General features: G+C 38.8%; 1 long non-coding RNA gene across 1 annotated transcript; it reads right to left on the bottom strand.

Annotated features, from left to right (window-relative positions):
- Window positions 1–259: 259 nt before the first annotated feature.
- On the bottom strand, window positions 260–2,147 carry LOC120568930. The gene is made up of 3 exons (XR_005640807.1): window positions 2,086–2,147; window positions 1,810–1,902; window positions 260–794 (listed from the first exon to the last, which is right to left on the bottom strand). It is a non-coding gene; the product is annotated as an uncharacterized LOC120568930 (long non-coding RNA).
- Window positions 2,148–10,282: the final 8,135 nt, after the last annotated feature.

The following is a 10,282-nucleotide window of genomic DNA, read 5'->3' as shown; positions in this document are numbered from 1 at the left end:
TCTATGGCATTCATTGTTTGTGTATGATCACAAAAAGTTTAACCTGAGCCTCATACAACAATGATAACAATACTATCACATCCAGTACAAGAATAGTACAGCTGTTAAAACATAATAAAATGTAACACACACTGGTAACAACATACTGGTATGGGATCAGTACTTATTATTGGCTGATACACAAGTTTGGGTATCTGAATCGGCAAGGAAAATTTTTTTATCAGAACATTTCTAAATTTAACATCTTCTCTGGAAACACATTTTTTGCATCAGTAGAAATATCTTAAACCTGTTAAAAGATTTTTTTAACTTGTTAACTAAAAGTCCTTGTCAAACTAGGACAACAAAAAAAATTGCCTTGTAGACTTCTTACATTAAGCACATTGGCTCCATGAGCTTGTTTTTTGGGAATTGTGCTTTGGACGACGAGCTCTGCCCATCCAGATTCCTGAGAATCTTCTGCATCACTTCAAAAGTGCATTTGACGTCTGGTGTGTAGCTTCACGTTTTTACAGTCTGTGTCCATTTGAGCAAACTAAAAGTCCTTGTGAAAACTAGGAAGAAAAACAAAAAAACAATCCGCATAGTAGTAGAGGTCTGCCGGGTAACTCCGGTTCAGACAGGATAAAAGGTCCAAATAAGAAAGCACAGGTGTCCCCAATGTTTCCTAACTCCCCAAGGACCTTCACACCTTCGATCAGGACACCGATGCTGGGTTATCTTCAGGCTCCGCGCCCTCCTTCATACACCCATCATTTTTGCTCCATGAAAGCACTGGCCTCGAGGTCTGTGTTCTGTGGGATGTAATAGGTAAAATGTTTTATGTGTGCTTGAAGCTATGACGTCATTTCAGCTCATAGGTTAAAATGGTCAGTCCAAACTTACATACAAACTAATAAAACACTTACGAATATTATAATTAATTTATACCAAGTCTGTTCTGACCCCCCCCCCCACAAATTCCTTTTACACACTGCACCTTAAATACCTCAACTTTATCACCATTAATTTCTCCTCTGAATTTATCATACCAGGTAGGGATGTAACAATACACTCAACTCACGAATTGACGATTTAAAGTTCACAATATGATTTCCTCACTATTTTTTTAACAGAATGAAATGACTGAAAAACATTACTTTTATATAAATTGTGCAAAACAAAGAGATGTGTCCTCTTACCAAAAGTGCAACTGAAATAGTATTTTATCTTAAAAAAAAAAAAATTTTATATTAAAGAAAGGCCTGTTTTTTTTTGCTTAGGCCATATGATTACATTTAAATGATTTAAAATTAACTTATAAGAATTTCTCACCACTCATTTGTTTTTTTTTAACAACAAAAAGAAGAAACAGAAGGATATTTCATAATAATATTGAACGCAACACAAGTTTACGGAGCAGGACCCAAATGCAACACTAAGTCCCTTATCCAACTACGGCTATGGTGTCTCAAAGCGCAGCAATCTCTTCTGTCTCTTTAGGCCCAGACTTTTAAACGTCCCGGTGTTGGAATCCTTTCCAGTGAAATACAGCCACAGGAAAGACCATTTAGCTGCCAGCATTTAACTGTGTTTAAGCAAGCTAAGGTTACTCGCTGTATGTTAAGTAATGTTAAGAGTCAAGCCCTAGGCGGTTGCATCGCGTGTGAGAGATAGATTGATTCTTTTTTTTTTTATCTCAACAGGTTGTAATCTTAAGACATTTAAATTTATTTTTAACTGATTCATGATGAATCGTCCTTACAAGCAAGTAAATATCTGCTCTTTCCAACTGGTTAACAGCTTCTTTGCTAAACATACGTAACTCACCATATAATCCTTGACAAGTTTCTCGTGGTTTTCGTTCAAGTAGATTCACAAGGACTTGAGGACACGTGCTCGTCTCGTATGAATTGTGTCATCCTGAGGGGGGAAAAAGGAAACTCCTTTAGGCAATATCCTTCATCTTCACGCAGAATGAAAGTGATTTCAGTTTGCAAAAATAATGAAACACTGCATTTCAGCTAAATCACTAATCATCTAATGTTGGTGTGTGTACATATGGCACCAGATAAACAAACAATGTGATAAAAAATATTAACTTACCAATGTATTTCGTGTACGTCTCAGAGCATGGGGACAGAACTTGTTCTAAATTACTTGCCTATAGAAATAAAAGGTGAAATAAAATTGAAAGAAATACATTTCAGATGAATTTTTGGTTACAAAATATAAACACTTAAATGTTGAAAACATAAGCAATATTTATGTTTCAAATAGGCATTTCAGTATCTGTAGTTACACATAACAGACGTTACTTAAGCGTAATCTTTGCTCTCAAAGTACAACACTCACTTAACATATAAAAACAGAAATGACGGTAAAAAAGAATACTGTTAAGTGTACAGTATAACAATACAATTTGACACAAAATAGAGGGAAGGAATAGTGCAATATCAGTCAGTATAGTCTGAGATTAAGAAAAAAGCTAATTATATTAACCCAAATAGAGATAATGAAATCAATAATTTTAAGAATGGCCAAATGAATTCCATGACTGACCAGTGAAAACGTAATACCAAGGAAACAATCATACTTATGATCTAATCTTAGGTTAGAGGCAGACAAATCACATGTAATTAATTTTGAAGCTACAGATTTATCTTTAACTTGCTTCTGTTATTAGCTACCTTGCTGCGACAGATCTGTTGCCCTCCAGTTTAAATTGTACAGTATTTAGCCAGACCCCTAACCGAAAGTCTCAAGGAAGGCGCGCGCGCGGACTCTCTCTCTCTCTCTCTCTCTCTTCTCTCTCTCTCTCTCTCTCTCTCTCTCCCCTAGAGTAGCACGGTAGTCGTCAAACTCTGTTGTAAAAAAATAAATACTGTAAGATTTTAATCTAAAATGTGACCGATGACCGGTCTGGCTCTAAAAGGCCAGGCTAATCTGACTCCAATTCTATGGTCACTGAATAGTGTTCGTTTACTGGTAGATCAGAGGAAAAGACTCAGGATTCAAAACAAGACTCAGGATTCGTCCAGTTAAAGTTAATAAAAAGCTTTAGTGAATGATATTGCAAAATACAAAAGCGTATGCATACGGATCAGATTACTTCAAGACAAAACAGCCTATTGCTACAACCTAGCAAACAGACAGTTTCTCCCAGCATCTGATGCCGGCTAACCCAGAACCTTTACTTTTTATTCCCTCTCTCTGCTTCATCCGTCTAACGATATGTATCACATTGTATAAACGAATGACCTCGACTTCTCATTCCCAGCTCATAAAGACAGACTGCTATTGTTAAATTTGAACCTCTGTGTTTTTTTAATCTCCTTCAAATTTACGGAGTTCTCCAAGAGTCAGGTCATTCCACTATACTTTGTGTCACATATCACGCGCTTACAAAACACTGACCTTGTTGCCTGTTCCCCCCTTGATCAGAGAAGACTTTTTCATTTCAGGGATTATCTCACCCTACTTTTGTAATGTCAAATCACTGTAGAACTAGATGGCCTCTCAAAACCCAGGGAAACGAGACAACAAGGTCAAAATCATGAACTTTACAATCCTGTTAGCTTACTCTCACAAATATATTCTAACAATCCCCCTTTATGCACCGCACACGCGGTGCATATCATAATAAGTGTAAAACAGTAAAAATTTTGGAAAAATTTCATCTCCCCCTTTTTACACAGCAAACGCTGTGTAACATAAAACTACCTAACTGCTAACCTAAACACAGTTTAAGGTGATCAACAATATTAGAAAAATGAATTATAATATTGGTAATAAAGAATGTAGATTTTAGCTGCTAATGTATGCTGCAGAATACATTGCCGTCTATGACTATACTTGGTGGTTACATTTTTTCTTTTATTTGTGGAAATCTCTTAAGCATAGTGGAACAGCAAAAACTTCAATATAAACATCTACTTCTATTAAAATTGTGAAATAAAACTTCAAATCTATGCCTTGCTTAAGGCTATACTGACTGCAAAACTACTAAAATTAGATTTAGGTTTTAGCTTTTCCGTTACATTAATTCAAATCAAAAAGCCATTGGGGCCACACGCAAAACTGAGAAGCAAAGTAGGATCAGGAAAAGAGGATAGAAAAACAGTTGGAGGAGTACCGTGGTTTAGACTTAGCCTCCCCTGGTTGGTGCACAGACTGGTCCCAGTCTCTTGGCACACGCCCTCTTCATCAGTTGTTAGGCAGACTAATTATGCTGATGGTCAGAAAGAACAATGCGCCACTGTTGTCCATCACAGATTGAGGAGTAACTTACTTTCATGGTTAAACTGATATCAAACTGATATTAACTTTGTTGCTGCACTCTTGTTGCTTTCTGACCACCGTCATACACTGCGCTTTCTGCGCATAAACATTTATCCTTTTCTCATTTTTGCATGACTAAGCTATCATGGTGCTTTTCCACTAAACACACTAAACTATTCAACAATTGGCCGCACTAGGGGAAAAAGAAGCAAGGTTAATCTAGCATAGCATTACATTGGTGATTTCATTTCCTTCATTGTCTGAATCAGTCTCATCACCGTCCTCCATCCCCAACAGGGGCATGGAGTACGCTGGAGGAGCATCTTTCTTGGGATCTTTTTTGGTCAGAGCCACATCAATCCATCTGTTCACCAGAGTGCATCCATTATAAGAACACCTAACCAAGGTCTAGTCATCATGGTATTTGTTTTAAACGATATAGAAGCAATATTGAATACAAAGGTATATTAGTTGTTTAACAATACATTTGTTATGTTTAACAATTTTGCAAGGCACTGTATTTGTGTCATATTCTCATTAGGGGCTGAGCCCCCCTAAAGGTCTGATCCTAGAACCGCCCCTGGTTAAGGGTTAAGGGACACCAAACTGCTCCAGATGCACAGTCAAACGACTCCGAATTGGATTACTACTCTTTAATTCTGAGATAAGTTTTAGGTTAGCCTATTTTGTACGGACGTTAGCAATAACTAGCTTAGTGCTTTTATGGATGTGTGAGATTTGACATGACCATAAGTAAGAAGGAAATATGGCTCAAACACGTATGGATTGTTGTGGATACAGCAGATGATGTGCATTGCTTTTGATTATCTTCCATGGATGATATCGGATTGTATGGAAATGTAGAATGCCAGCTGTGTATTTAATAAATGGTTTTCGGCGTCTGATGTGAGGCTCCACCAAGTGAGGAGGTGATCAGCATCAACGTTAGCGCTACATGACACAGATTAAATTTAGCTAGCTCCGGGCTGTCACTGACACTGACAGAATAGGAATCATCGCAACTTTAGTTGAAACATATGTCGTGTGTATGTTACGTGGTTTGGTGACAATTGAAAGCGGCAAACTTTGACAATATGACAAGTAGGCCTATAGTAACATCACGGCGGTACAGTAACATCTCTCTTGATACCTGGCTAAACAAAGTCCAAACACCTTAACTCAACTTCAGCATGCTGGAACAAAGGCAAGGAGCCGCAACAGCTGTTACAGCTGGTTTCTTGTATGGTTTTGGATGTTACGGTTGTCATAGCCCTTTTATTTTCTCGTTAAAACAATCAAATTGACTCACGATATTTATTTAAATGATAAAGGAGGTCTCAAATACCCCAAAAGTAACATTAACAAATTTTGCCCAAACATGATGTTACGGGGCGGGGCAGAATAGACACAGCTATGGAAATCAACATTGACATAATCATGTCTTTTCATTTGCTTTTAATTTTAAACATCCCATGCATCCAATCAGCTACAGGCTCACATTGTACATAATTTTAAGCATTAATATCGACATTAAATATTTAATTTTTTCTACTAATTCTTTCAAGCCATCAGAGAAGTTGTTCTCAGCTGGTTTAGCAATGTCCTTCTCTGCATCCCATGTGTAATTAGCAAAACGCTGTAATACAATTAAAATGTTGTTTACTGTTTCCCACCAGAAAAGAATGACTTAAACGCCGGGGTAAAATTTACGTTGCAATAAACTCGTCTGGGAGATACGCCTCTGGGTGCATCAAGCTTCATCACACATGCACAATCTGTCATCAAAAGTGCTACCAGGAGTGTCCCTTCCTGCCCAGTATGGGACATATTCAGGTGCAGCTTGTGGAACCGTCCCCACGAGCCACCATACATCAGCTCTACTGGCGCTTTGATTAACAGACCATGAGGCTAAGGGGTTACCTTTTCTCAGTAGCGATGTTAACACCAAGACGAGCTTAGTAGATGCACACTTTTTCCCCCATCCTGTTCTTGAGAAGCAGGTGTCATTACCTGGAAAAGGTTTAAGTAACAGGTGGTAAGACAATATTTACTGAAGGAAACAGTAAACTCAATGACTTGTATTTTCCATTTTAGGTTTGAGGTTTAGAGAGTGCACAGCTAAACAGACTAAAGATACATAGCAAACCTGTGACATCATTTCTGTTGTTTAATTCTGAATAGGGTCTTTACTGTGGAGCATGCTTATGCAATTGTTCCATAGCTGTTTTATCTTTGCGGTTCAAATCGGTTGGTTAGGTGACAATTTGATCTTGCAAATTAAAGGTTGTCTCGGGTTCATTGACTGGAGGTTCTTGTACTCGGATAGCAATTCTCTCACATAGGTCTTTTCCAGCGACATCTGAACACACCCAAAAGATACCCTGGTCTGCCTTGTTTACATTCCTTACTGTCACTACACTATCCCACCTACAGTGCCTTGCGAAAGTATTCGGCCCCCTTGAACTTTGTGTTATAACTGTGTAATAACTGGCGCAGTGGTTATGGCACATGGCTAGGGCCCTAAGAAAGGCCAGATCAGACTATTACTCATCACTAATAGAAGAAAACAAGAACAACCCAAGGTTTCTTTTCAGCACTGTCGCCAGGCTGACAGATAGCCACAGCTCTACTGAGCCATCTATTCCTCTAGCTCTGAGTAGTGATGACTTCATGAGCTTCTTCAATGATAAAATTACAACAATTAGAGATAAAATTCATCACCTTTTACACTCAACTTCTAACGGTTCACCTTTAAACGCAGAGTCGTTAGAAATAAAGACTAGTCTCGACATATACTTAGACTGCTTTTATCCTATAGATCTTCAACAATTATTGTTAAAGATATCCTCAGCTAAGCCATCTACCTGTCTCTTGGACCCCATCCCAACGAGACTACTCAAAGAAGCATTACCTGTGGTTAACACCTCATTACTAGATATGATCAATATGTCTCTATTAACAGGTTATGTACCACTGTCATTTAAAGTAGCTGTGATAAAACCTCTTCTGAAAAAACCCACCCTGGATCCTGAGGTCTTAGCAAACTATAGACCTATATCTAACCTTCCTTTTCTATCCAAGATCCTTGAGAAGGTGGTTGCTAATCAGTTATGTGATTTTCTACATAGCAACAGTTTATTTGATGACTTTCAATCAGGATTTAGAAAGAATCATAGCACAGAGACGGCACTGGTGAAAATTACTAACGACCTTTTAACTGCTGCAGACAAAGGTCTTGTCTCCATTCTTGTTTTACTAGATCTTAGTGCTGCATTTGACACAATTGACCATTCAATCCTGTTACAGAGATTGGAACACTTGGTTGGCATTAAAGGAATTGCTCTGAGTTGGTTTAGGTCCTATTTCTCTGATCGATCTCAATTTGTGAATGTTAATGATAAATCCTCCAAATGCGCTAAAGTTAGCCATGGGGTTCCTCAAGGCTCAGTGCTTGGACCAATTCTATTCTCCTTATATATGCTTCCTCTAGGCAATATTATTAGAAAACACTCAATTAACTTTCACTGTTATGCGGATGACACCCAATTATACTTGTCAATCAAACCAGACGAAACCAGTCAGCTAGCAAAATTTCAAGAGTGCATTAAGGATATAAAATCCTGGATGACCTATAATTTTCTGATGTTAAACCCTAACAAAACTGAAGTTATTGTGCTGGGCCCTAAACACCTCCGAACTTCATTATCTAGAGATATAACTACTCTGGATGGTGTTGCCCTGGCCTCCAGCACCACTGTTAGAAATTTAGGAGTTATCTTTGATCAGGATATATCCTTTAATGCCAATCTAAAACAAACCTCAAGAACAGCCTTTTTTCATCTTCGTAACATTGCCAAAATTAGGAATATCCTGTCTCAAAACGACGCTGAAAAACTAGTCCATGCATTTGTTACTTCCAGGCTGGACTATTGTAATTCCCTACTGTCAGGTTGCTCAAATAAGTCTCTTAAGACTCTCCAGCTGATCCAGAATGCTGCAGCACGTGTTCTCACAAGAACTAAGAAAAGAGATCATATTTCTCCTGTATTAGCTTCTCTGCATTGGCTTCCTGTTAAATCCAGGATTGAGTTTAAAGTCCTTCTCTTGACCTACAAAGCTCTAAATGGTCTAGCACCATCATATCTAGAAGAGCTCCTAATACCCTATTGTCCTACTAGAGCACTGCGTTCCCAGAATGCAGAGTTACTGGTGGTACCTAGAGTCTCTAAAAGTAGAATGGGAGCTAGAGCCTTCAGTTATCAGGCTCCTCTCCTATGGAACCAGCTCCCGATCTGGGTTCGGGGGGTAGAAACTGTCACCTCATTCAAGAATGAACTTAAAACTCTCCTATTTGATAAAGCTTATAGTTAGGGAGTGAGGAGTTGCAGTGTTCACCTAACTGGCCCAACTGCTTCTCTTCATAATTGTTAGATTAATAATACATAACAAAGTAGAGGGAGGCAGGCCAGCCAAGCCAGATCCGGCAGGGGGAGGTTCTAAGCCCGAAAAAGCTACCTCTCCTTATGACCTGTCTCTCTTAGTTACCTGTTATAGTTACGCTGTTATAGTCCTAGACTGCCGGGGACTTCCTTCCTTCCTTTGACACACTGAGCTGCTCTCTCCTTTCCCTTTCTATTACTGTTTCTATTACTGTTACTATTACTATTTGTGTGCAGCCCGTCCCAGAAATGCTTGTTACTAATCCTAGCTTCTGGGGAGTTTACTCCCCGGAGTCCTTATGCTTTTTTTTCCCCCAGCGTATTTCCTTGGAGAACGTTGGCACCAAGACCCTGGTTGCAGCTGTCGCCGTGGTCCTGCTGCACTCCCTGCTGAGCTCAGCGATGCCCTGCAATGTCATGCTGCGTCCTGCTGAACCCTGCAGCTTCCCGCTACATCCAGTCACTGTTCCATTATTAATGTGACTACTATCGCCACTGTTCATCACACCCCCAACCGCCGTTCGTAGACACCGCCTACCAAGAGCCTGGGTCTGTCCTTGGTTTCTTCCCAAGAGGGAGTTTTTCCTCGCCACTGTCGCACTGCTTGCTCTTGAGGGAATTACTGGAATTGTTGGAATTGTTGGGGCTTTGTAAATTATAGAGTGTGGTCTAGACCTACTCTATCTGTAAAGTGTCTCGAGATAACTTATGTTATGATTTGATACTATAAATAAAATTGAATTGAATTGAAATTGAATTAAAGTTTGACTGTCTGTGAAAGGGTTGTCATGGCTACTAAGTGTCTGTGATGTGTTTATAAACATGCTTTGTGTATGTGTGTCTGTGTATATCTGCATGTGTGTGTGTGTGTCTGTGTGTGCTTGCGTGTGTGTGTTTGAGTGTCTGTGTGTCTGTGTGTGTGTGTCTGTCTGTGTGTGTGTGTGTGTGTCTTTGTGTGTGTGTGTGCGTGTGTGTCTGTGTGTGTCTGTGTGTGTGTGTGTGTGTGTCTCTGTGTGTGTGTGTTGGCAAAATAAAACATGAACAGCTGAATTGCTAAAGCTAAACTGGTTGAATAGCTTAAATCCGTAAGAAGAAGTTGAAGTAGTGAAAATAGTTGAAAAAGTGGAAATCGTTTTAATAAGTATGAATTTCATTATAAAGTTCAAAGTTTATGCTAAACTGAACTGTTTGCTTTAAAGGTTGAATAATGACAACATATGTAGAACATTGTGAGGTCTGAGTAGATTTTCTAACTGATAATGACTCACATATGCAGAAATATGAAGCAAATTAATACTGTAATACTGTTAAAGATGAAAGTTGAAAAGGCTGAAAGAAGAAATATTTTTATTATTATCAGATATATACACTGCATAGAACGAAAAAGCATCAATCTAGCTGAGATGAGATGTGAAATATATTAGGTGAAAAGAATGGGTCTGAACAAGAAGAAAGAGAGGAAAGAGAGAGAGAAAGAGAGAAGAAAGGAGAGCAGGAGAGAAGAGACGAGAAGAGAGAAGAGAGAGGGGAGAAAGAGAATAAAGAGAGAATGAGAGAGAGAGGAAAGAGAGGAGAGGAAAAGA

The sequence above is a fragment of the Perca fluviatilis genome, chromosome 11 (assembly GCF_010015445.1).
Source record: "Perca fluviatilis chromosome 11, GENO_Pfluv_1.0, whole genome shotgun sequence".
NCBI classification, from domain to species: domain Eukaryota; kingdom Metazoa; phylum Chordata; class Actinopteri; order Perciformes; family Percidae; genus Perca; species Perca fluviatilis.
This window is presented reverse-complemented; position numbering and strand designations above follow the sequence as displayed.